Below are 25556 nucleotides of genomic sequence, written 5' to 3' on the forward strand. Positions count from 1 at the left end.
CACCAGCCCTGGATTCAGGAGGACCTGAGTTCAAATCTGGCCTCAGATACATATCACTAACTAGCTGTGTGACCCTGGGCAAGTCACTTAACCCCATTGCCTAAAACAAACAAAAAAAAAATTTAAATTGGTGAATGAGTACCCTGCACTTCCACATTGTCTCTTTTGACAATTCTTATTTTCCCTCCTCGTAGAAATTGTTTCCCTTCACATCTTCAGAATTTCATTCTTTTTTTTTCAAATTATACTGATTTTCAAATTTTTATTTATTTATTTATTTTTAGTTTTCAACATTCTCTTTTATAAGATTTTGAGTTCTAATTTCCCCCCTTCTTCCTCTCCCCCATCCCCAAGACAATATATAATCTGATATGGGCTATACATGTACAATCACATTAAACATATTTCCATATTGGTCATGTTGTGAAAGAAGAATCAGAACAAAAGGGAAAAACCACAAGAAAGAAAAAACAAAAACAGAAAAGAGAAAATAGTATGCTTCGATCTGCATTCAGACTCATAGTTCTTTCTCTGAATATGGATAGCATTTTCTATCATGAGTCTTTTGGAATTTTCTTAGATTACAGAATTTTATTCTTGAGAGCTTCTCATCCTCCTGGACTGCCTTCCTGTGTAGAATTTTTGCCCATGGAATCCCTATCAATCCTTTCTTTGAGACCTGCTCTGCCAAAATCTATGGATCATGTCATACCATACCCAGCACCCCTGTCCTCTATCATCAATTCAAAAATGGAATGGTAATTTCCCAGAACTGCAGGTACTGCCATTTCCAACCCCCAACACCCAGCTCCTCCTTGTTTGGTGAGAAAGGGATGCATCTTTTGTCCAACTACTTTGTTTCATAAATGGGGAAACTGAGGCCCACAGACATGACCTACCCAAGATAACACAGCCAGTAAGTAGGAAAGCCAGATCTTATGTCTCCCAATCCAAAGCTCTTTTCATTATACTATGCTGATAATATTCTAAGAAATAGGGATATAAACAACTTAGTGTCCAGTCAATGATGGATGGCTCCCCTGGTCCCATAGCACCAGCCTCATCTACACACTCCCGACTCTAGTAACTCACAGGGTTGTTCTGAGAGGAACGAGAAGCAGAGACTGCACCAGCTGGTCCCCAGGCTCCATGCCAGGCCTCAAGGATCTGTGTTTGATCCCTTTGGCACTATTCTGGAGCACAGAACATTTGACTGGTAGAATGTCCTGAGCTTTCCAGATGCCAGCCTTTCCCAGAATTTTCCTGCCTGTAGCTTTCCTGGCCTTAATGCCTTAGAGTGGGCTTATTCAGGTTATTAGGGTGACCCTTTGACTCAGAAGCTCCTTCCTCCCCACAAGATATTCCCAGGCTCCTGAGTGACTGATAGGAAACAACAGTGGCCAAGGTTACCTTCTGTTTCTTTCAGTCGTTCAGCCAACAAACTTTAATTGCCTATGTGAAGAGAATAGTATTCTGGGCTTGAGGAGGAGGGGAGGAGGAGAAGGGGTGCCCTACAAAGTTTATACAAGACACAATCGCTGTCCTGTTGGGGCTCATGGTCCCAATGAAGGACAAGATACAAATACAGATATCTGTAACACAGTATTATGTGGTAAATGCACAAAAGTGGTGCAGAACAAAGTGGTAAGTGAAGCCACATATGAGCGATTTACACAGTCCATAGATTTGGTTTTGGAAGGGTCTTTAGAGGCCAGTCAGTGAATGCTCCTCATTCTAAGTGTAAGGAATGCTTTGGGACTCTAGCAGGCTGGATGTGTTTGATTGACAAGCTGTCAGGACAGAATGACTGTCTCTCCTCCCCTCTTTCCTCTCTTTCCCTATACATACACAGAGTCTCCTTCTAGATGTATAAGGTAGGGAGTATGTGGACATCAGTTGTCAGCTTACTTTATAATGTGGAAGTTATTTTTCTTTCAACTACACCATGGGGGGGGGGGGGTCAGTAATACTACTGTTTTTCCAGGAAGCTAGGTTCAAAATTATGGAGGCCTTTTTGATCCCTTCCTATGGAATGGGAGAGGATGGGAAGGATGGGAAGTGTTGACATAGAACTGAATGAAGTGGGATGGGATGGAATTGAATAAAGTATAATCAGATGAAATGGAATGAAATTGAATGAAGTAGAATGGGATGGGAGAATTAAGTGACTTGCTCAAGATCACATAGGTAGAAAGTAGAAATGCTATGCTATCCACATCCAGAAAAAGAACCATGGGCTCTGAATGCAGATGGAAGCATGCTATTTGATCTCCTTTTCTTTTGTTGTTTTGTTTTGTTTCTTCTATCTGATGGTACCTCCCATTAGTTCTAATACTTCTATATAGTGTGACTAATGTGAAAATATGCTTAATATGAATATGTAAGTACAGCCTATATGAGACTGTATGCCGTCTTGGGGAGCAGGGAGGAGAGAGAGAGGGAGAAAATTTAAAACTCAAAATCTTGTGGAAATGAATGTTGAAAACTAAAAATAAATAAAATTTTTTAAAAGAAAGTAGAAATGCTGAGAATTAATCCCAGATCTTCTGGCTGGACTCTAGCCTTCTTTTCCACAATACCACATTTTCTCAAGGAAAGCTTCATGGAGGAGGAGGCTGAGTTGTGAATCTTCAGCAGGATTTTAAAGAATGGACAGAAATTGAACAAGCAAAGAGGGTGAAGTAGGGTGTTCCAAGAATGGGGAATAGCCCACACAACGGCATGAAGCTGGGAGGTTATGTCTGATGGGGAGAGGAGGGAAAGGAACAGTCCGGATTGACTCTCCAGCCTCCTCTTTGTGCAATCTCCTCCTAATCTTCCTTCATTCCTCTCCCTGCTTCCTTTCCTCCCTCCTCCTGCCTCATTCTTTTATCTTCCTTCCTTCTCTCATCTTCTTTCCTCCTCCTCCAGGAAGCCTTCCCCAACTAACCTAGGCCAGGTTCTTTCTTGCCTCTCTCTACTGTTTCCACACTTAGAATCAGGACCACACTGCTGGAAACACTAACGTATTCCCTACAGCACATAAGTCTAAAATTTTTAGAGCTGAAAGAGACCCCTTTCACCACTCCTTTTATTCCCCCTTCTTTCACTTCTTCCTGTTTCCATTGTTCCCTCCTTCTCCTTCACTCCTCCTCTTCTTCCTTCTTTTCCTTTTTCCTGCCTCCACCTTTTCCCTTCTTTCTTCTCCATTCTCCTTCCTGGGAAAGCAGGTATTTTGTTTCTAAGCAATTGCCGCCTCTGCACCCAGGGACATGATACAACAAGTCGAGAAGGAGAAACTGACTCCTTTCCATGACAAACACCATCTAATTGTTTTTTCCCCCTTTGGAGAAATTAATTATCCTCTTCAGCTAAAACTTTTTTTTCTCTTTAAATCCCTTTGAAGGGATTAGCATTACAGAGAAATTAAAGGCAAATTAACCCCTCAACGCCCATTTTGCTGTGAGAGTGTTCTCACCCAGTGCTGGCTATTTGTAGTTTAACCCTGGGGGGTTATTAACGTTCTCCGACATTGGGGATAAGAAACCTTGAACCAGAACTTTAGACAGTAGGAAATGAGTTGGGGAGGGAAGGAAGAAGGGCCCAAGGCTAGGCCTAATCTGGGGAAAGGTTGCTCCTCCTCTTGCTAATCCACCTCATCTTTTTCCATTCCATCTCAACACATCACCCTTTTTTATCCTCTCCTAACCCATTCCTTCCCATACCACCCCATATATACCTCCTTCCATCTCATGACATCTTGTCCAATTGCATTTCATCCCATTTTATATTAGCCTCTCCTATCCTATACTACCCAGTCCCAACCTATCCTGTCCTAACCTACCCTATCCAATTATATCCCACCACATTCTATTTCTTCCCATCACATTCTACTTCATTCAATTATATCTCATCCCATCCCATCCCATTCTACTTCATTCAATTTCATTCCATCTCATCTGATTATACTTTATTCAATTCCATCCCATCCCACTTCATTCAATTCTATGTCAACCCTTCCCATCCTTCCCATCCTCTCCCATTCCATAGGAAGGGATCAAAAAGGCCTCCAGAATTTTGAACTTAGCTTCCTGGAAAAAACAGTAGTATTACTGACCCCCCCCCCCAAGGTGGTGTAGTTGAAAGAAAAATAACTTCCAAATTGTAAAGTAAGCTGACAACTGATGTCCACATACTCCCTACCTTATACATCTAGAAGGAGACTCTGTGTGTGTATAGGGAAAGAGAGGAAAGAGGGGAGGAGAGACAGTCATTCTGTCCTGACAGCTTGTCAATCAAACACACCCAGCCTGCTAGAGTCCCAAAGCAAGCTGTAAAAAAAAAACCCCAGAAACCAGAGGAGATAGCCAACACACACACACACACACACACACACACACACACACACACACACACATCCCTTCCCAGCCAATTTTAGCTACCTGGAAATCTCGTCATTCAAAATTACTTCAGGCACCACAGGATGAAGGCACCACTCAACCACTGGGGCATCAGTATTTTTTAAATCATTCAGGGCGGTTATGTGAGAGTGAGCAAGGAAGGTATTTCCTGTACATTTCCTTTCAATGCCTGGAAAAGAGTAGATACTTAAACCTTTCCAGTATCTTTCCCAAGAAAACCCCAGATGGGGTCACAGAGAGTCAGACATGACTGAAACAACCCAACACCAGTACCTAATTGATTTACTGACTCTTCCTTGGAGGGAGGCAATGGGTGCCTGCTGCCACCACAATCCTGCCAGCCCTAGCACTCACTGTACATCTGGCACAGGGGTGCCCAGTTTAAAAGGCTAGGATGGGCCAGAGATCTAAATCCTCTGGAACTGGCCCCTAGAAAAATCTGTCCCTAAGGGATGGGTGCAGATTTGGCACCTTCCTCTCACTGACTCAGGAAGGCAGCCAGCAGAGGAAGAAGATGCAGCTATGACCTAGCTGGTGCCATAGAAAGGCTGAGATTATTAAACCCTTTCTCTTCACCTTCAGGCTAGATCAACATGGTGGGAAAGGGGTTGGGATACAAGTAGCGCTTTATCCTGGGTCTTAAATCTATGAGTAGATCCAGGGCACCATACCTTCTGAGAAAGGTCCCGACTTCCACACCTCCCAGGGCGACCCAAGCCCCACACTCCCTGATAGCCCTGAGGACAGCCCTGACCAAGGATCTATGGACTTCCCTATCCAGCCCCATTTCACATTGCTTCTTCTGTTAATTCACTCCCATATCAATAGCAGCTATCATGGAGTCTTAGCCTTCCTCCATGCTATTTGAGTAGGTGATATCTTTTAAGTGATGCTTCCCCTTCACTAAACAATGTTCCTCGGTCAGATCTGCCTTTGGTTTGGGGACAGAAGGCAGTGTCCCCTACAGGCTCCATCCTACATGTTGGCTAGGACAAGAGAGCAATGGAAAAGTCCCAGGCCGGGTAAGGCAACCTTCACCTTAGGGCTAGCTAATCTAAGGCTCCAGGTGCTGGCCCTGCCTGCCATCACTCAGCTATTGTAATCACTGGATTTGGAGTCAGAAGCCCTGGGTTGGAATCCTTGCTCTTTTACCTCTATCCCTGTACCTTACTACCCATGGACAAATCACTCCCTTCTCCAAGCCTCGATTTCCTCGTCTATTAAATGAGTAAGCTGAATAAAATAAACTTTAAAATCCTTTCCAGCACTTCATCCGAGGATTTTATACAAAAGTCTTACCTTTCTGCTATTCTTTTTCTTTTCCTCTTCTGTCCTACTCCCTTTCTTTCTTCAGTTTAGCTTCAAAAAGAACAAAGGAAGGTGCTGATCCCTACCCAGCCTCCTTGTGTTCTCCATTTACCCAGAGTTCACCACTGCTTCCATCTTCCAATCCTAGGTCCAAAAGCACTGGGCTAGAGTAGACTGTATGTCTAGTCAATAAGGCGGCAAAGTCGTCAATAATAAATAATAATAATAATAACAATAATAATGTGGGGGGGGGGTTCAGTCATGACTGACTCTTCATGATCCTACTTGGGGTTTTCTTGGCAAAGATATCATAGTAATTTGCCATTGCCTTCTCCAGATGAGGAAAGTGAGACAAACAGGGTTAAGTGACTTGCCCAGGGTCACATGGCTAGTAAGTATCTGAGGTCACGTTCAAACTTGGTAAGATGAGCTTTCCTGACTCCAGGTCCCACATTCTATCCACTAAGCCACCTAGCTGCCCAATAATAGCTATCCTTTATACAGTGCTTACTGTGTGTCTGACACTGTGCTAGGCGCTTTATAATTATTATCCTCACGACAACCTTGGGAGGTAGGTGCTATTAAACAAATGGGGAAACTGAGGCCAACAGAGGTTAAATGGCTTGCCCAGGGTCACACAGTTAGGAAGTATATGAGGCAAGTTTGAACTCAGGTCTCCCCTGCCTCTCACCTAACGCAACAGGTTGAAAACAAAAACATCACTTACTGCTCAAAAACCTTCAGTGATTCCCTATTGACCAGAGGTTAAAATACAAATTCCTTAGCTTGGCTTTTAAGGCTCTCCACAATCTGCCTCGATCCTAACTTTCCTTCCTGATTTTACCTTGCTCTGTTCATGCACTCTGTATACGTTCCAGCTGAACACGACTAACAACCATTACCCAAGCATGGCCTGCCTTCTCCTTCCTCCGGGCAGTAACACAGGCTGTTCTCCCATATCTCCATGGCTCCACTTCTTGGATCCTCTCTTCCTTCAAGGCTCATCTCATCCCTTCCCTGCTCTACCCCTCCTGCTGATGAAAGTGAAGTTCTCTTTCTCCTTGAATTTTCATAGGGCACTTTAGTTGTCTCCTCTGCTCCTGTCATATTCATTGGATCGCAGATTTAGAATTGAAAGGGATCTTAGAAGCCATTTAGTCTAACCCTTTCTTGTTATAGATGAGGAAAATGAGATCCAGAGAGGTTGTGATTTACCCGAAGTTGCACAAATACTGAGGATCTTTCCTTCCTTCTTTCTCCTCCTTTCTTCCTTCCTTTCTTTCTTCCTTCCTTCCTTTCTTCTTTCCCTTCCCTCCCCTGCCCTTCCCTCTGTCCACATAGGATATCATATCCTTACCTTCAGGTGCTTTACCCAGAGGGATGTAAATTTTGATGGCTAAAACCTCCGAAGACATCCTGAAGTTTAAGGGCTAGATTTCTTTCTTAAGGACCATGTCTTAAACCCAGATTGCTCTGGCTCTCATTGATTGGCCAACAATAGATCCCAGGCCAAGGACTGCTTGGTCATTGTTTGGCTCAGAGTGAATGGAAATAGCAATTGTTTCTGTTTTGGCCAGAAACCCTCAGAGCATTCCCCTCCCTGATTGATTTATTTTTTTAAACTAGGTAAAAAAGACCAATCTCTGCCTCATCTCTTACCTTACCTCAATCACTGATTGAGTTGCCTCAGTCCAAACTAAGACCTGTTAAAGACCTTAGCTTAAAAAGGCCAAGGTCTCCCACTGCATCCTGGGCCATCTCCAGTCATCCTGATCTATATCTTGCCAGTGGACCCAGATGGCTCCGGAGGAGAAAGTGACGGTGGTGACTTTGCACAGATCTGCCTCACTTAAATCCAGTTCACCTGCAAGTCATGGCATCACCTTCCTGATGTCTGATGTCATGGTCCTCTTTGAAAATGAAGGACAAACAACAACAACTGAGGATCAGAAGTGGTGTCTGAAACCTAGCTTCAGGGCAGCTAGGTGGCACAGTGGATAGAGCAGGGGGCTTGGAATCAGGAAGACTCTTCTTCCTAAGTTCAAATCTAGCTTCAGACACTGGGCAAGTCACTTAACCCTATTTGCCTCAGTTTCCTCAGCCATAAAATGAGCTGGAGAAGGAAATGGCAAACCACTCCAGCATCTTTGCCCAAAAAAAAAACCTAAATGGGGTCACAGAGTCAGACACAACTGAAAGACCTCAACAACAACCTTTTACTTCAAAGCTAGTGACTGTTCTTTATATCGCGTCATCACGACTCTCTAGTCTACTTTTGCATTATATTGATCTACATACGTATGATCTCCCTGCAGTAGGTTGTAAGCTCCATGAGTGTAGGGACTGTCCCTTCTTATATCTTTGTGTCCTCAGTACAGTCTCTGAACATAGTAAGTGCTTAGTAACTGATTACTGAGCTGTGCTAAATCCAGTTAAATCCAGGCCCAGGGAGATATTCTCAGAAATATCGAGAGATGACTGTCTCAATGGGCCAGGGCCTGGGTAGAGGGTGGGTACTCTGAGTCACAGGGGTGTCTGGCCCATCCATTCTTTTCTTACTTAAAAGCCTGGAAATGAAATTTTGGTTGTATTATTCACAAGATTAATGACCTGCATCATAGATGATATTTCTCAGCACAAATGAACCTTTGGGTGAGCACCTCCCAAAACAGTGATGACACCTGAAAATATACACAGCATTCTGCCCAGGTGAGGTGGCCCACATCACAAGTGCGTGCCACCTCCCATCCTCAGGATTTGAGATATCAGTCATAGGTATGGAGCAAGAAAGGGCCACTTAGACTATGTAGACAGGCAGGGTAATTAGAGTGTAGGACTTGGTGCCAAGAAGGGCTGGATTAAAATCCAGCTTTGGGGAAGGGAATGGGCATTCATTGAGCACCTACTGCATGCCAGGTACTGTGCTAAGCATTTTTTACAAATATCATCTCATTTGATCCTCACAATAACCCTGACAGGTAGGTGCTGTTATGATTCCAGTTGAGGAAATTGAGGGAGCTAGAGGTTAAATGATCTGTTCAGGGTCATAGAGTTAGTGTCTAAGGCTGGATTTGAACTCTGATCTTCCTGACTCCAGGCCTAGTGCTTTCTCTACTGCACCACCAGCTGCTTCACCTCTAATTTCTTAGTAGCTGTATGACTATAGGCAAGTCACCACCTCTAGATTTCTTCATCTGTAAAATGGCGATAATAATACCTGTCACACCTGCCTCGCAGGCTCTAATGAGATAATTTATGTAACTTGCAAAACTTTCAAGTCTTACACAAATGTCGATTATTATGATTTAATCCAAACAGCTTGTTTTATAGAGGGGGAAACTGAGGCCTACTCTTAAAGATTGCCCAGTATCAAGTCCAGGATTTAAACCCAAGTCTCCTAGCTTCACATACAGTGCTCTTTCCACTGCACAATATCGGCTTGGGGGTGGTATGGAGGAGAGACGACAGAGACAGGGACAGCCAGATGATGAAATTATAATGGGTGTGTCTTCCAATAAGCAAAAGGCTGTGTGGCCTCCTCTGGTGCCTGGAATCACCTGATGACCAGGAGTGAGGCCAGATGTCCATTACAAAGCTAGGGAGGTCAATAGGCTTGGGAACACCTGGGAGGACCTGGGAGCCCAGAACCAGAGCTGCAGTCTCTGAACAAGCCCTGAGGGTATTTCCAAGCTCCACAACATTTGCCTGAGGAAGATGCCAACAAGAGACAGATGGTTAGCTGGGGGGGGGGCTTCATAATAATAATAATAACTCATATTTATATGGAACTTTAAGGATACTCAAAGTACATTCCCCACAACAACCCTATCAGGTAAGTAGAGTATTATTATCCTCATTTTACAGATGAGGAGGCAGGCTCAGAGAGGTCGGGACTTGCTTTTGGTCACACAAGAAGTGTTGGAGGTGGGATTCAAACCTAGGTCTCCTGGCTCCAGGTCAAGCCTTGAGTTATCTACTACACAGGTTCTTCACCTCATCTTAGTGCCCAATCCAAGTTCCCATGGTATAAGGGTGCAGAGAATTATGGGAGGTTATGGGCTGTCTATAAAACTAGTTCTAGCATCATTAGTGGAGGTTTTGGGAGAAACACGGAGGTGGGTAAGCTTATAAATACTTTTCAATGACCCTCCCACTACCTCACAGAAAAGAACAAAGCAATGAAAGGCAACATTGTGTAATGGATAGAGAGCCAGCCTCAGAGTCAGGAAGAGCTGGATTCAAGTTCTACCATGGACATATACAGATTGTGTGACTCTGGGCACCTCTCAGTACCACCTCCTCCAACCCTGTCCTGACACCTCTCTCAAGCTACAAGTTACAGAGAAGAGAATGACCTGCTTTGAAAACAGGAGTTTCTTATCTGACGCTCTCACACTGATAAAATCATATTTTTTACACCAAAAAAAAGGAACAATATAGCAGCAAAAGGAGATTAAATTCTATTAGACACTAGCTTATAATCCTAGAATGCAGAGAGAAACATCATGGTGGAAGGGGGCTAGGCTTCCAGTTGGCATCAGAGAACCTGAGCTCATAACCCACCTCGGTCAACTGGGCGAGTCTTTTAGCATCTCTGGGCCTTTGTTTCCTTGTCCCATGCTGAATGAGGCAGGTGGGCTGGGTGACCTCCAAGGGCTCTTCCAGTTCTAAATCTATAATCATAGAGTCCAGTCCTCTTATTTTATCAGTGAAGTATTGAATGGTGACATGAGTTACCCAAAGGCATACAGCTAGTAATTGGCAGAGACTGAGCTAGAAGTCAGGTTTCCAGAGTCCTGGACCACCACTCTCACACCTGGCCAGTAGTTTTTTAAATATGTGGTCAATGTTAAGGCTCTATATGGATGTGTCCCATGCCAAGATTCCCATGCCAAGACCACTCCTCTCTTTTTACTATTAGGAGACACCCTGTTTTCCAGAGCTAAGGCCCAGCAAGAAAGTTGTGTCCTGACCTTGGCATAACAACAATCCTTTGCACTTACCCTCTGGATGAATTCAGCCACAGCAAAATCCCAGAATTGCTTCACACCAGCACCAGATGGTCCCTGAGCTCAGACGAGCATCTTCAGAAACTCTGTTCTGGTCATGAAGCCCTGCTATGAATCACACTTGTCTCATTGTGGCTGTTACCCCACATTGGCAGGGCTACAGCTCACTGCATATGTATACTGAGATCTGCCCCATCTATGGTAGGTGTCCTATTAGAGGAGGCCCCAGCACCTGTGCCCAGTTTCCCTCCTCCAACAGAATAAAGCTTTTTACTTATGACCACTGAGCCCAATTTTTCAATTTTGTTTTTATTTTATTTAGTAGAGTTAACTTGTGTGAGCTCTTCGATATTTTCAGATTTAACTGTGGTTGTGATAACCTGTGTGAGCTCTCTGGTTTGTTTTTTTGTTGTTTTTGTTGTTTTTTGTTTTGTTTTGTTTTGGTTTTTTTGTTTGTTTTTGAGTTGGCAAAGGTCGCATAATCTCTATAATTCTTCGGTCATTTGTTTTCATAGTTCAAAGATATCTATTTTTCTCTAGTTCTGCAGTTATCAGAGCTTTGGGAGTTCCCAAAACCCTTTCAGGGTGTCTGTGAAGTCAAATTATTTTCATCCTAAAACCTGACATTTTAATTTCCAATATGGTAAATACCTCTAGATATAACTCACATAAACAAAAGCTCTTTGGAGTCCTCGATTTTTTTAACAGTTTAAAGAGGTACTGAGACCAGAAAGTTTGAGAACCACTTTTTCTAGTCCAACCATTATATTTTGTAGAATGGGAAACAAAGGCCCAGGACGGTCAAGTGACTTATCCGTGGTAATATAGGTAGTAAATAGGAGAGTCAGGATTTGAACCAATGTGTCCCAGCTCCAATCTGGCTGCTCTACTTTTCAACATGGAGCCAGAATCCAGGATATATGACTGATAAATCACCATTTTCATCATTGAACACTCCTGTGGCTTCATTTCCAGCCAAATCTACCTCACTTGCATTTTGTAAGATCATAGATTTAGGGCTGGAAAGGACATTAGAAGCCATTTAATTCAGCCTTCCCCATTTTACAGATAAGGAAACTGAGGCCCCAAGAGGTTGGGTGACTTAACTCAAGGTCACACAGATAGTGAGTGACTGAACAAGGATTCTTGCCCACATGTTGCAGCCCAAATCTTTTTACACTTTCCCTTCCCAACCACCTCACTTCCCTCAAGGCACCACCAGTCTAAAGCCCATAAACTCATCTCTGTTCTTCCATCTTCACCTCTAACCGGATGGTAAATCCTGTAGTTTCTTCTTTAAAAATAAAACAAAACAAGAACTCCTGAATCCACCCCTGCTGCCACCACGTGGTCCAGGCTGCTTTCCTCTCCCTCCACCCTGTCTGGCATGTCCTCTTCACCCCCATTTATCCAGAGCCAGTCCATCTTTCATTCAAAAAACTGTTTACAAAGATCCAGAACTAAAACAAGTGCAGGCGGACTGGGAATTTGCCCAGGGCTGGCAATAGTCCAAAGGTGAGAAATGTGCCGCAAGCCCAGAGACAATTGTCCTCCATTGTATTCTTCCAAACAAGGAGTGAGGGCTACTGGATCTCAGCTCTAGCAAGGGAACAGTGACAGGATGAGGGGAGTGGAGGCTAGAGTAGGGGGAGGACCCTTTGGCTCTCTGGATTTTTGGGGGTTCCTCAAACCTGCCCCAGACTTGCACTGGCAGAATCCAAGATCTGGGATGGCCAACGTGTAGGGATAGAGACGGGGCTGTGGTGGTGAATTTTAACCATCAGTTCATCCCTCCAAATGTACCCAACAAATAGTTTCAAGTATAATCTGCATTATTAACATTTTCTCCATTATTTTCTTAAGTCTAGAAAATCAACAAATAATAAATCAAGCCCTGATTTGCAGCATTGGCAGATTTCTGAGGTGTAAATCTCACACTGAAAATTTAACAATCAGCTCTCAGCAGTTAGAGCTAGCTTCAAAATACCCCTAGGGGAGGCCTGTCCCTAACCCAGCCAGCCCACCCCCTCTCCACTCATCCAGCGAGCCAATCCCCTCAGTACAGACAAAATTAGCCTGAAGGATACCTTGCCTTGAGACATCTCCTGCTGCCCAGGAAGAGAGGTAGGCCCAGGAGCAGGCTAGGAAGGTCCTCCTCTACCCCTCGCCATGATCAGTCTCAGGAGAGGGGAGCCCCTCAAGTGAGGGACACGGCAGGGGAAGTAAGACAATGCCTGTGCCATTTCTTGAGGGGCATGTCTTCCTGGACATGCTCCTGCTTCCCCAACCCCCAGAATCTTATCTTTCCCCAAAAGTTCTGCCCTCCCTAGCTTCTTATACTTCCAGGAAAACCACAACCAAGGGGGATGGGAATGAGGGCCAGGCTGAGAATTGTGGTTGCTTACTCTGGTTCTGGACAAGGCAGGACATTTCAAAGATCCTGGGCCCCAAGGGGAGCAGGGGCTGGTCCACTCAGGAAAGGGGCAGTGGCGGGTAGGGTCAATTCACTGGGAAAAGGGAGGGGAACCAAGCCCTGTATCTCCCATCCCCAAGATTTTTTTCCCTTAGAGTTTTGCTCCTAAACTGATAAATTTTCCTACAGAATAGAGTAGATGGGATCTTGAACATGGGGCCAGGATGGTCCTGGAAGGACTGAAGTGCCCTCCACTCTGTGCCTGACAGCTTGCCATGAGCCCAAGGACTGAGGATCTGGAAGGGCTGGTAACCAAGAGTCCCAGTACTCCCAATTCTGCAAGGGAGGCCAGATAACTGCAACCTGGCTTAAACCTCTGGACTGGGAACCAGGAAAACTGAGTTCTAATCCCTGCTCTCTCTCTTTAACTCTGGGTCTCTGTTTTTCCTCTGTAAGAAGTGAGGACTGGACAAGATGGTCTCTAAGAGTACTTTCAGCTCTGTGAGCCTATGAAAATTGGGGTCCATTTGACTCCACTTTCAATTGGCCTTGAGCAAATAACTGCCCCTTTTCTGGAGCCTGAGTTTGCCTCTGTAAAATCAAGGAATTGCCAGAACAACCTGGGTGAAAAATTCAATCTCAGACACATACTGCCTGTGCGGCCCTAGACAAGTCATTTAGCTTCTCTGTGCCTCAGTTTCCTCATTTGTAAAATTAAGGTTTGGACTTCATAGCTTCTAAGCTCCCTTTCTATGATCTTTCCCAATCCATGATGCTATAACTACATGTTGCAGTTCTAAAATGATACTTTGATAGTTTGGGGGTAGACATGAGTGTAGGGAACATTCTCTTCAAATCTTCTTTTATCTCTCTCCCCCAAATCATCTGCTTGTTGTAAAGGTTACTACTCCACTCTCCCAACCCCCCACATACACACACACACACACACACACACACACACACACACACATCATTAGGTTTCATGAATACAGTGTGAAGAAACAACTGACCTTAGTCCCTAGATACAAGTCCAAGATAGAGAAGACCTGAATGGTTAGACAACATTTTTTTTTTCTGAGAAGAATCTGGAGGTTTGGAGGACCTCAGACTCCATGAGTCAGCATTGTGCTGTGGCAGGCAAAAAGAGAGAGAGACAGAGAGACAGAGAGAGAGACAGAGAGACAGAGAGAGACAGAGAGAGACAGAGACAGAGAGACAGAGACAGAGACAGAGAGAAAGAGAGAGAGAGAGAGAGAGAAAGAGAGAGAGAAAGAGAGAGAGAGAGAGAGAGAGAGAGAGAGAGAGAGAGAGAGAGAGAGAGAGAGAGAGAGAGAGAGAGAGAGAGAGAAACTCATCATGTAAGTCAGTCAACAAGCATATGTTAAGCACCTACTATGTGCCAGGCACTGGGCTAAGTGAAAGCAATACAAAGAAAGGTTTAAAAAAAAATAATTCCTGCCCTCAAGGAACTCATAGTCTAATGGGAGGAAACATGTAAACAGTTATGTACAAAGAAGATAGATACAGATAAAGAAAGTCAACAGAGGAAAGGCACTAGCATTAAGAAGGATCAGGAAAGTTTCCTGACTCCTTAAGGTGATCTCGACTACATTAAGAGAGACACAGGAGGAAATGGTCCCTCTGGACTCTGTCCTGGTCAGTCCTCATTTGTAGTCTTGTGTTCAGTCCTAGACAGCAAAGTTTGACATCAGAGAGCTGGAGCATGTCTAAAGGAAAGCAACCAGGTCTTGAGCCCATTCTATTTGATGGTATTGATTGAAGGCACTGGGAATGTTTAGGGAAAGGAGTAACCATTTCTATAGCATGTACTATGTGCTAAGCACTGTGTCAAGCACTTTTTACAAATATTATCTCACTTGATCCCTTCAACAACCCTGCCAGAGAGATGCTATCATTATCCCCATTTTATACATGAGGAAACTAGGGCAGAGAAAAGTTAAGTGACTTACCCAGGGTAAATAAGTAAGGGTCAAATTTGAACCCAGGTCTTCTTGGCTCCATGTGGTCCATTCCTCAATCCACTGTACCACGAGATGCTTCTCTTTAGCCTGGACAAGAGAAGAATCAGGGAGGACACAATCTATCTTCGAATTGTTCGACTGTCAAACAGAAGGATTCTACTTGTTCTTTTTGGAGTCAGGGTAGACCTAGGAGCACTCGGTGGAAGGTATATCATAGAGGAAAATTTAGGCTTCATATCAGGAAAAATCTTTGAATGGGTTGCCTCAGGGAATAGTCTCTAGATAAAGCTTCCTCTCCAAAACGGGGGGGTGACCACTCACTGGGTAGTAGACATTCCTTTTAAATATAGGTTGGACTAGATTAGGGGCTCTTAACTGGGAGTCTGTGGAGAGATTCCAGGGAATAGGCAAATGTGGATGGCAAAACACATTACCCTTTCTTTTCACTAACCTCTTTTGTAATCTAGCTTTTCTTTCAATTATTTGAAAACAACAAAAGACATAACATTTGTAAAGCATTTTGGAAACACTAAAGCTCTATATAAATGTTAGTTATTAATATTGTTATTACTATTACTATTCTGAGAAGGGGTCCATGGGCTTCACCAGACTGCCAAAGAGATCTATGACACGCAGAAACAGTAAGAACCCCTGAACTAGATGGATGCCAAAGTCCCTTCAAACTCAAATTCTGTGATTCTGTCATAAAGAACATTTAACCTAACTAGGAAGGGAAGAAGGGAATAAGCATTCTTGGTTTTTTTCTTTTTTAATTAATTTATTTTTAGTTTTCAATATACACTTCCATAAGCTTTTGAGTTTTAAATTTTCTTCCCTTCCCTCCCCACTTCCCTCCCCAAGACAGTGTGCAATCTGATATAGGCTCCACATATACAGGGAGTAAGCATTCTTATAGTACTTGTTATGTGCCAAGCATAGTGCTAAGCACTTTTTACAGATATTATCTTATTTGACTCTCACAACAATCCTGCAAGGTAGGTACTGTTATCATTCCCATTAATAGTTGAGGAAACTGAGGCAAGCAGAGACAAGTGACTTGTCCAAGTTCACAAAGCTAGTAAGTGTCCAATAAGTGGCATTAATCCACTGTACCTTCTAGCTTCAGGAAAGCTAAGTGACCCCTTTACTAAAAAGTGGACAGCTCACCACTAGTCACTTCATACTTACCTGGGGTCTCTGTCTCACCTCACCTCCCCCTACAGTTGAGCATTCCTTTAGTTTTCTTACTACTGACCAGTTTGTAGTGGTGCAAAAACCCCCTAGTTATGGCTCTATTATGCACTCTCTCTGTTCAGAGTAGTGTTCACAGTGTTGGTTAGGGAAGATGCACAGCTTAGATCAAAAGCACCCCAGTCTTCATGACAAAAACAGCTTCTATAGAACCTTCAGGTATACAAAGCACATTCCTCACAACTGCCCTGCCTATAAAGTAGAATCATAGGATCATAGATTTAAAGCTGGAAGGGACCCTAGAGGCTATGAAGTCCAACCCCACTCCCCTTACATATGAGGAAACTGAGGCACAGAGCTGTTAAGTAACTTGCCCAGGATCACACAGCTGGTGTGTGTGTGTTAGAATTTGAACTCAGGTCTTTCTGACTCCAAGTTCAATGCACCATCTACTATGCCATCCATGATGCCTCTAAATTATCTCCTTTTTACAGATAAGGAAACTGAGACACACACCCCCAAGAGAGGTTAAAGGGTACCAGCAAGGTCCCATAGATAGTGACAGAGATCAAACTTGAACCCAAGACGCGTGACTCCAGAATCATTGTCCTTTCTGCTACACCACACTATCTCAAGGTGTTTGCAACTGGTCTTTCAAGTTTCACCGCCTTCTCTAACTACCCAGTCATCCCTGAGTGACATCCCAGCTTCTTACTTCCAGCTAAGACGACATAGTTTAGCATTTAATTGTCCTTTAGTCATTTTCTTTTGTTAGTTTTATTTTTCCCAGCTAAAACACAAGCTCACCAGGGGCAGGGAGCTAACCACTGTGGCCCCTTCACCCTCAGGAAGATTCAGCTCAGTCTTGTCCCTGCATTCTGGACTTACTCAGGACCACTTGGTGCCTCCAGGAACCAGGGAAGGCAAACATCCTTAAGAGATGTACCCATTGATGGAATCATCCTCTCTTTATCATAGGTTTAGAGTCAAAAGAGACACTGGAGGCCATTAGGTCCAACACCCTCATTTTACAAATGAGTAAACTGAGGCTCTGTAAAAGTGTCGGAGCCAATATTTGAACCAAAGTCTTCTGCCTCCAAGGCCAGCACTTATTTTATTTTATTTTATTTTTAATTCTTTTTGGTGAGGCAATTAGGGTTAAGCGACTTGCCTAGGGTCACACAGCTAATAAGTGTCTACAGCTGGATTTGAACTCAGGTCCTCCTGACCCCAACGCCGGAGCTCTATCCATTGTGCCACCTACCTGCCCCTTAGGGGTCAAGGACACCCGAGTTCAAATTCTGCCTCAGACACCTCGGCAAGTCTTAATTTAACTTAACACTTAACCTTTCTTTTCAGTTTCTTCATCTATAGATGGCTATAATTGAACATACCTCCCAGGGTTGTTGTGAGGATTAAATGAGATAGCTAGCTATAATTATTTTAGGGGGAGGGGGGAGGAAGAGAGAGAAGTAGATGATTGTACTAGTGTGGAAAACCCCCAAGGTGGAAACTTCATCCACCAATGGGAATGAAGCAGTCTGAAGTACCTTAGTCTCAGAAAGTTGCCTGAAGCATGAAGAGGTTAATTTGCCTGCAATCTCAGACTCAGCAAGTGTGACTACAAGGGTTTGATCCCACATCCTCCCGACACAGAAACTGGTCTTCTAAACTACTGTACCAGTCCCCTAACCACAAATGCTTCTTAGGCACTTGACACAGGCAAAAGAATAATTAATCCTTGAAGCTTGGAAGCTTCAGCAAAACTCACTTTAATTCTTACTGCACTAAGACCCTTGGGGAAAACAGCCCTTTGCAGATATACTTAGGACAGTTCCAGAGCTTAGAACTCTTCTCATTCAAGACAATGGAAAATAAAATAAACAAACCCCCATCCCAAATGAGAATTAGCCCTGAGGCCTTTTTCTGCCTCCTTAACTTCTCAAAGAACTCAGAGCCAGGTGGTCCCAGAGGTATTTTAATGAACGTCATTGTTTGCTCCAGGTGCTTCGGCCTTGGTAAAGGTGGCTTTTATTTGCATCCCAAACAGCTGTTTTCACTTCAATTGACTCTGAATGATTCTTCCTGGGCCTCCAGGTGCGAGCTGAGCGGCTTGGTTCTTCTACAGGCACGTCTGAACTTGGGTGTTCCTTGTCATACCTAGAGCTAAGGGAACTGGTGGAAAGGAGTGGTCAGAATGGGGTGGGGTCCGTCAGGAACGACTCCTTGAGGGACATGCGTCCTGATCTTGATTCTGAAGTCATGACAGAGGCCTGGCAAAGGGAAAGGAGAAAGACATCCTGGGAAGATCCATGTGGCAAGAGGGGCTCTGAGAGGGAAGGAATGAGGGCATGTTCAGGAACCTCTAAGGTAAGCCTTGGAAGTGTCTGAGGTCAGAGAGTAGGGTAATGGGAAGATGAGGCGAGACCAGAGGATGAAGGGCTTTGAACAGGATCTCAAAGCCTCCAGGGGCTTAGAGGTCATCTCATCCAATCCCCTTTACAGCATCTCTGATGGGTCCTCTTCTAGTCCAGTCCCTGCTTAAACACCTTCAGTGCCAGGTGCTCAATACCTCCTGAAGCAGCCAATTCTATTCATTCGGAAAGTCTTTCCGATATTGATCCAAAATCTTTCTAGCTGTAACTTTCACCCATGGATCTTGCTTCCGCACAGCACAGTGCCTACCTGGCACAAGGCAAATGCTTGGTAAGTACATGTTGATTGATTGCCTGACCCTGGAGCCATACAAAATACATCTCGTCCTTCTCCCATATCACAACCAGAAGCTGATGATCATGTCCCCGCCCCCCCCCAATCCCTCTTAATTTATTCCAGGCTAAAAAATTCCTCATTCTTTCAGTTGTTTCTCAGCCAATATAGGGCATGGTTTTGAGACCCCTCACCTTGTACTTGCCTTTCTCTGGACCTGTTCTAGATGACTACATTCTTCCTAGAACATGGCACCCAGAACCAAACACCATACTCCAGTTTGGTCTGACAAGGGCCGAATACAATTATTGATTATACAATGTATACATCATTATTCTGCGTTTTAAACTTCTTAATCTTAGGTTGCATTAACTTTCTGGTTGTCCTGTCACATCACTGACTTGTAATAACCTTGCAGTCCACAAAAACTGTCAGGTCTTTTTCAGGTCTGTCAAGTTAGGCCTCCCTCATTTTGAACCTAAGTGTGAAACTTTGCACTTAACCCTTTATAATCTCATTGTGTTTAATTCAGCCCTTATTAATTCTCTCTGGAGCCTGATTCCATCCTCCATCTTTGTGCCACCCACAAATTTGACTAGGCAGCCATCTATTGCTAAATCTAACATTGATAAAAATGGTAAACAGAACAGAGTTGAGGTCAGAACCCTTGAGGCATGTCGCTGGAGACCTCTCAAGTTTGAGACCCATTTGTTACCCAGCACCCTTTAGCGATGTTGATTTAACTAATAAAGAATGTACCTAAGTACATTATCACCTCACTTTTCTTCACCATGTCCATAAGGATATCATGGGAGCAATGCATCACTAAAATCCATGTATATGCTACGACTATAGCATACTCTGCATCTACTAGCTAATAAAGTACAGCAGACTGAAGAGGTAGGATTTCTTCTCTGGAAATTTGGTCTATGGGAAGTCACTGGACATTTTTTAAGCAAGGGAATGGGTGATAGGAAACACTGGCAGTTAAGTCTGTTAGCGAGAGGATGTAGGCAAAAAGATCAGTTAGGAGGTCGTTATGTTCATCTAAACATTTAGGGCTTGGACTAGAGTGGAAGATCAGATCAGTGAGAGGTTGCAGGTGATAAATGGGCAGGATTTGTCCACTAATATAAGAAATTAAGGATTGGGAACATGAAGTAGGGAGTACGGTGTAGATTAGTGAGTGAAGAGGAAGACTGACATAACTCCTGGGCTTCTTGGCTAAGGAGCTGAAACAATAATGGTGGCATGGAAAGAAACAAAGTCAGCATGCTATGAAAGAAAAGTCCCTAGCCCAGAAGGTCCAAAGATCTGCCTCTGCCACTTTCCTGCAGTGTGACCTTGGGCAAGTCTCTTCTTCCCTCTGGGCTTCAGTGTTTCTACAGTAAAATGAGAAAGTGATTGCTGGAGTCCCTTAAACAGCACTTATGGACTATGATTCACCTGTGAGTGAGAATCCTAGGTAGGGGGCAGCATGGCCACCAAGGAGATGGCAAAGAGAGAATTGCTCCAAGGAACACTGAAGCAATTCCTGGAGGTAGCTGAGAAAGTGGGAAAGAAGCAGAAGATTCACTTCCAGAAATACTTCTTAAGTGCAAAAATCTATCTGTGCATGACTCACTGGTAGGTACTGGGGATCAAAGGCAAATAGCACATACATACTGCTTTTAATACAGTCAAGAGGGGACTGTAGGACAGTGAAAAGAGACCTGGATTTGAGTCCCAACTCTGCTTCTTACTACCCTCGTTGAAATAGAGTAAATCAGTCACTTAATCTCGATGAGCCTCATTTTCTTCATCTGTAAAATCAGGAAGTATGATTAGGTGACCTATACACCTGTACAGTCTCTTCTGGCTCTATATCTATGATCCTTAGAAATGTACACAAATAACTGATACAAGGGAGATTGAGATAAATGCAAAAGAGTCCAGAGAAAGTACTCCGAGATACTTGTGGAAGAAGAAATCATTTTTACCTGGGGAGAGATCAGAGAAGATTTCCTGGACCTTGCAACTCTTGAGTTAGGCCTAGAAAGAAGGGAATCATCTCAATAGAGAAAAGGGAGGGGTGGAGGGGATCATTTCAGGAGTGACAGTATGAGTAAAGGTCCAGAGGCAGGAGAGGACAAGACAAGAACTGGAGATATAGAGGAGTTTAGTTTGATTGGAACTAAGAATGAATGAAAGGGAATTGTATGAGGTAAGGCTGGAAAGGTAGGTTGGAGTAAGATTGTGAAGGGCCTTGAATGTCAAATTATCCTTTATTCAACTTGCAACAGAGAGAAGGTTTTTGAGTAGAGGAGTGATGTGATGAGAGAGGAACATTAGTATAGTTGTTAGTGGGCACAGGCCCTAAAAAACCTAAAGAAAAAATGAGAAAAGGGGCAACTGACTAGGCTGGAATAACTGCTCAAGTCCAAGCCAAGGTGAAGGACATTTGTGAACGGGGACTCTAAAGCAGAAGGACAAGAGGATTCAGTGGTAGAATCAAGAAAGGAAAGGGAGGAAGAGAATGGAAGCAAATATTACTGGCTTATTTCTTCTTCAAGGGTTATCAAAAGAGGAGAGAAGCAAGAAAGAAGCAAATTCTGCAGTTTCAGGGTTAGGAAGAGGCCAGCAAGAGGAGGAGGGACCCAGGCTACCAATTCATCAGGGATGGCCCAACAGAACAAAGAGATTTGCCAAAATTAAGATTCCTGGAAGACGAGAAATTGATGTGCTCTTTAGGCCAGCTGAGAAATAAGATTTTTGGAGAATGCGTCAGGAGAAAATAGGCCAGCATGGCTGGCAGACCTCATGGTGATTCCAGGGAGCAGATCCAGACAAAAGACTGTTCTTTCTCTCTAGGAATGAAGTAGTGGATAAAGGAAACATTATAAGGTATTAACAGCCCCAGTTAAAGTGGCAGAGCTGTTCGGGTTTTGGGCTAGGGAATATGTGGGGAATAGGAATATGGCAAAGGGAAGAAGGAATGAACCAACTGCCAGGTGTTTTTAGTTTATGAAAAGAGCAAGTTATTATGGGTAATAAGAGTTCCCACTTCTAAAACATTTTATGATTTACAGAGTGCTTCCCCCCTCTCCAAACAATGCTGTTAGTATTACAAGGCTTATTTACCATTTAAAGACAGGGAAGCTGAAAGTTAAAAAGATGCAATTTAGTAAATCAGGCAGTCAATAAGCATCGATTAAACAATTTTCTATGTGCTAGGCACTAGGTTAAGCAGTAGAGATATAAAAAAAAGCAAAAAAAAAGTTACCTGCTCTCAAGGAGCTAACATTCTAATGGAAGGAGACAACATGAAAATAACATGCAAAATACATGCAATGTACCTGATAGGTAGTCTCAGAGGAAAGGGGCTGGCAGTGGCCTGCTACAGAGTATGGAATTTCAACTAAGTCCATTTTTTTCCACCTAATATTTTTTTTCCCAATTACATGTTAAGATAGTTTTCAACATTCATTTTTATAAGATTTTGAGTTCCAAATTTTCTCCCTCCCTCCCTTTTCTTCCCCCTCCCCAAGATGGCAAGCAATCTGATATAGGCCATACATGTACAATCATATTAAACATATTTCCACCTTAGTCATGCTGTGTAAGAAGAATCAGAACAAAAGGGAAAAGTCATGAGAAAGAAAAAAAGGTGAAAATAATATGCTTCGATCTGCATTCAAACTCTGCAGTTCTTTCTCTGGATGTCGATAGCATTTTCCATCATGAGTCTTTTGGAATTGTCTTAGGGGCGGGGAACCTTCGACCTACAGGCCACATGTGGCCCTTTGAGTGAGGCCCTTTAGGGATTTGTTCTTCCAAGTCTGGATTCAGTCAAAGGGCAGCACTTGAGGACCTAGAGAAGAGCTAAGTCTATCAAAGTCAGTCATCACACAATGTGGCTGTTACTGTGTACAATGTTCTCCTGGTTCTGCTCACTTCACTCAGCATCAGTTCATGTAAGTCTTTCCAGGTTTTTCTGAAATCTGCCTGCTCTCATTTCTTACAGAACAATAGTATTCCATTACATTCACATACTACAACTTGTTCAGCCATTCCCCACTTGACGGGCATCCCATCCAATTCTTTGCCACCACAAAAAGAGCTGCTATAAATATTTTTGTACATGTCAGTGTTTTCCATTTTTTTATGATCTCTTTGGGATACAGATCTAGTAGTGGTAGTGCTAGATCAAAGGATGTGCACAGTTTTATAGCCTTTTGGACATAGTTCCAAACTGCTCTCCAAAATGGTTGGATCGGTCCACAACTCCACCAACAATTCATTCATTCAACTAAGTCTTGAAGGAAGCTAGAGAAGTTAGGAGGCAGGGGGTGAGGGGAAAGTGAATTCCAGGCAAGGGGAACAGCCAGTATTAATACAGTGAGTTGAAACTTCATAAATAGATGTGAAGTCCTACAAGTGATTTGTCCATGGTTCAAATGGTTAAAAAAAAATTAACTTTGTAAGTACAAAATGGCATAGTTATGGCTAAATGATATTTCCTATGAAAAAGGTCTAGTAGAGGTGGGGAACCTGTGGCCTCGATGCTACATGTGGCCCTCTGGGTCCTTGGGTGTGGCCTTTTGATTGAGTCCAAGTTTTACTGAACAAATCCCTTTATTAAGGGGATTTACTCTGTGAAGTTTGGATTCAGTCAAAGGGCCACACTTGAGGACGTAGAGGGCCATATGTGGCCTCGAGGCCAAAAGGTTCCCCACACCTAGACTCTAGAGGCTATTAGAGTATTATGAGTATAATACCAGTCAACACTGTTGTTGCACCATTTTTTCAGTCGTGTGCGGCTCTTCATGACCCCATTTAAGGTTTTCTTGGCAAAGATATTGGAATGGCTTGCCATTTCCTTCTCCAGCTCATTTTTACAGTTAAGAAAACTGAGACAAACAGGACTAAGTGACTTGCCCAGGGTCTTATAGCTAGTAAGTGTCTGAGATCAGATTTGAACTCAGATCTTCCTGACTCCAAGACTGGCACTCTACTACCCAGCTGTCCAGTCAATAGTATGAAGTTACAACCAAAATGGTCAGCACATGAAAGGCTAAGGGAGGAGATAGTTCCTACTGTACTGTGCACAATACTGCACCATACTTTGCCCTAGTTAAACTACTTCTGTGTTCAGCCTTGGGTGCCACATTTTAGGGAAAAAAAAATGATAAGTTGGAGAGCAACTAGAAGAGAGTGACTATGCCAGGAAAGAATTAATTGAAGGAACTGGAATTGTTTAGCCTGGAAAAGAGAAGGTGAAAAGAGTAGTAAAAAGAGCACTAATTAGACTTAACAGTCAGGAGAACTGAGTCGAAGTACTGGTCTGGCACTTACTAGTTTGTGACTCTAGGACAGTTACTTCACCTTTGCTGATCACCAAGTCTCCAAGTTGGAAGAGGCATCAGAACGTCTCCTACTCCAAGACCTACCTGAATAAGAATTCTGTCTCCAACGCCCATAACAAATAGTCTTTTATTAAAAAGTTGTGTTTTTTTAATTAACAAAATAATCAACAAACACATGCATTGGACTCAAGACAGGATTTATTCAAATCATGGCTTTGTCACATACTAAGTCATCTTTGGTAAAACTCAGCTCCTCTGTAAAATGAGGATATTGCTTCCCTTGGCTATCTCTTAGGCAGAAAGTCTTCTGTAAATTGGGAAGTACTGCAGGGACAAGAGCTGATCTTGCTCCTTCAAAGAGGGGTTATGCTTTTGTCTCTTATGAGGAAGGACTTATCTATACCAGTGGCCCAAGATTGGGCCATACTAAGAAAGAGGCAGGTATAGCTGGACCGTCTCCAGCCTTCCCCTCTCCCCACCCCCACCCAAGCAAAAGGGGAAATGAAACTGCTGAGCTGTTAACAACTGCCCCCCAAAGAATGCAGGGAAGCCAACCGGGCTGCTTGAGAAGCCGGAGGAGGGACTGGTGGAAATACAGATGATGGATTTCAGATGGTGCTAACCAACCCCCATCCCCACCAAAGGAAATAAGAAAACAGACCATAAGATTGGCTGAAGAAGCAAGCTAGCAAGCAAGGGACTGTGAGGAAAGGACTCCTGCTGAGACCGGCAGGCCAGCCTCAGCGGAACTGCCCTGGTCCGAAGGTCCAGGAGGGAGGGGGGAAGAGAGGGAGAACATCTGGGAGAAATAAGTACCAGGGAAGGGGCCAAGGAATAAAGACAAATCCCGAGTGCTAGACTCCTCAAGATATCTGCAAGAAGCAGAGAGGGGCAGAGGGCTTTCTCTATCCATCGCCTTACAGCACTTCTCATATCCTGCCTCCTCTTACAGCTAACGCTTCTGGGAGGCGAGGGGCTGCAGGAGAGCAAGGACCCTGTCTGACTTTGTGCCTCTCCCAGTGCTGAGTACAGGGACCTGCTGGGTATCAGGCACTTAGATTCTATTCCACTGACATTTATTATGTGTGTGCTAAGTGCAAGGCTTTGTAGTAGGTGTGGGTTAAACAAGACAGAAACCAGACACACACACACAAAAACACTGGCACACATGCACAATCCCTGCATTCAAAAAGCTTACG

Source organism: Phascolarctos cinereus, unplaced genomic scaffold (assembly GCF_003287225.1).
Source record: "Phascolarctos cinereus isolate Bilbo 61053 unplaced genomic scaffold, phaCin_HiC Scaffold_2;HRSCAF=192, whole genome shotgun sequence".
Classification (NCBI taxonomy): Eukaryota; Metazoa; Chordata; class Mammalia; order Diprotodontia; family Phascolarctidae; genus Phascolarctos; species Phascolarctos cinereus.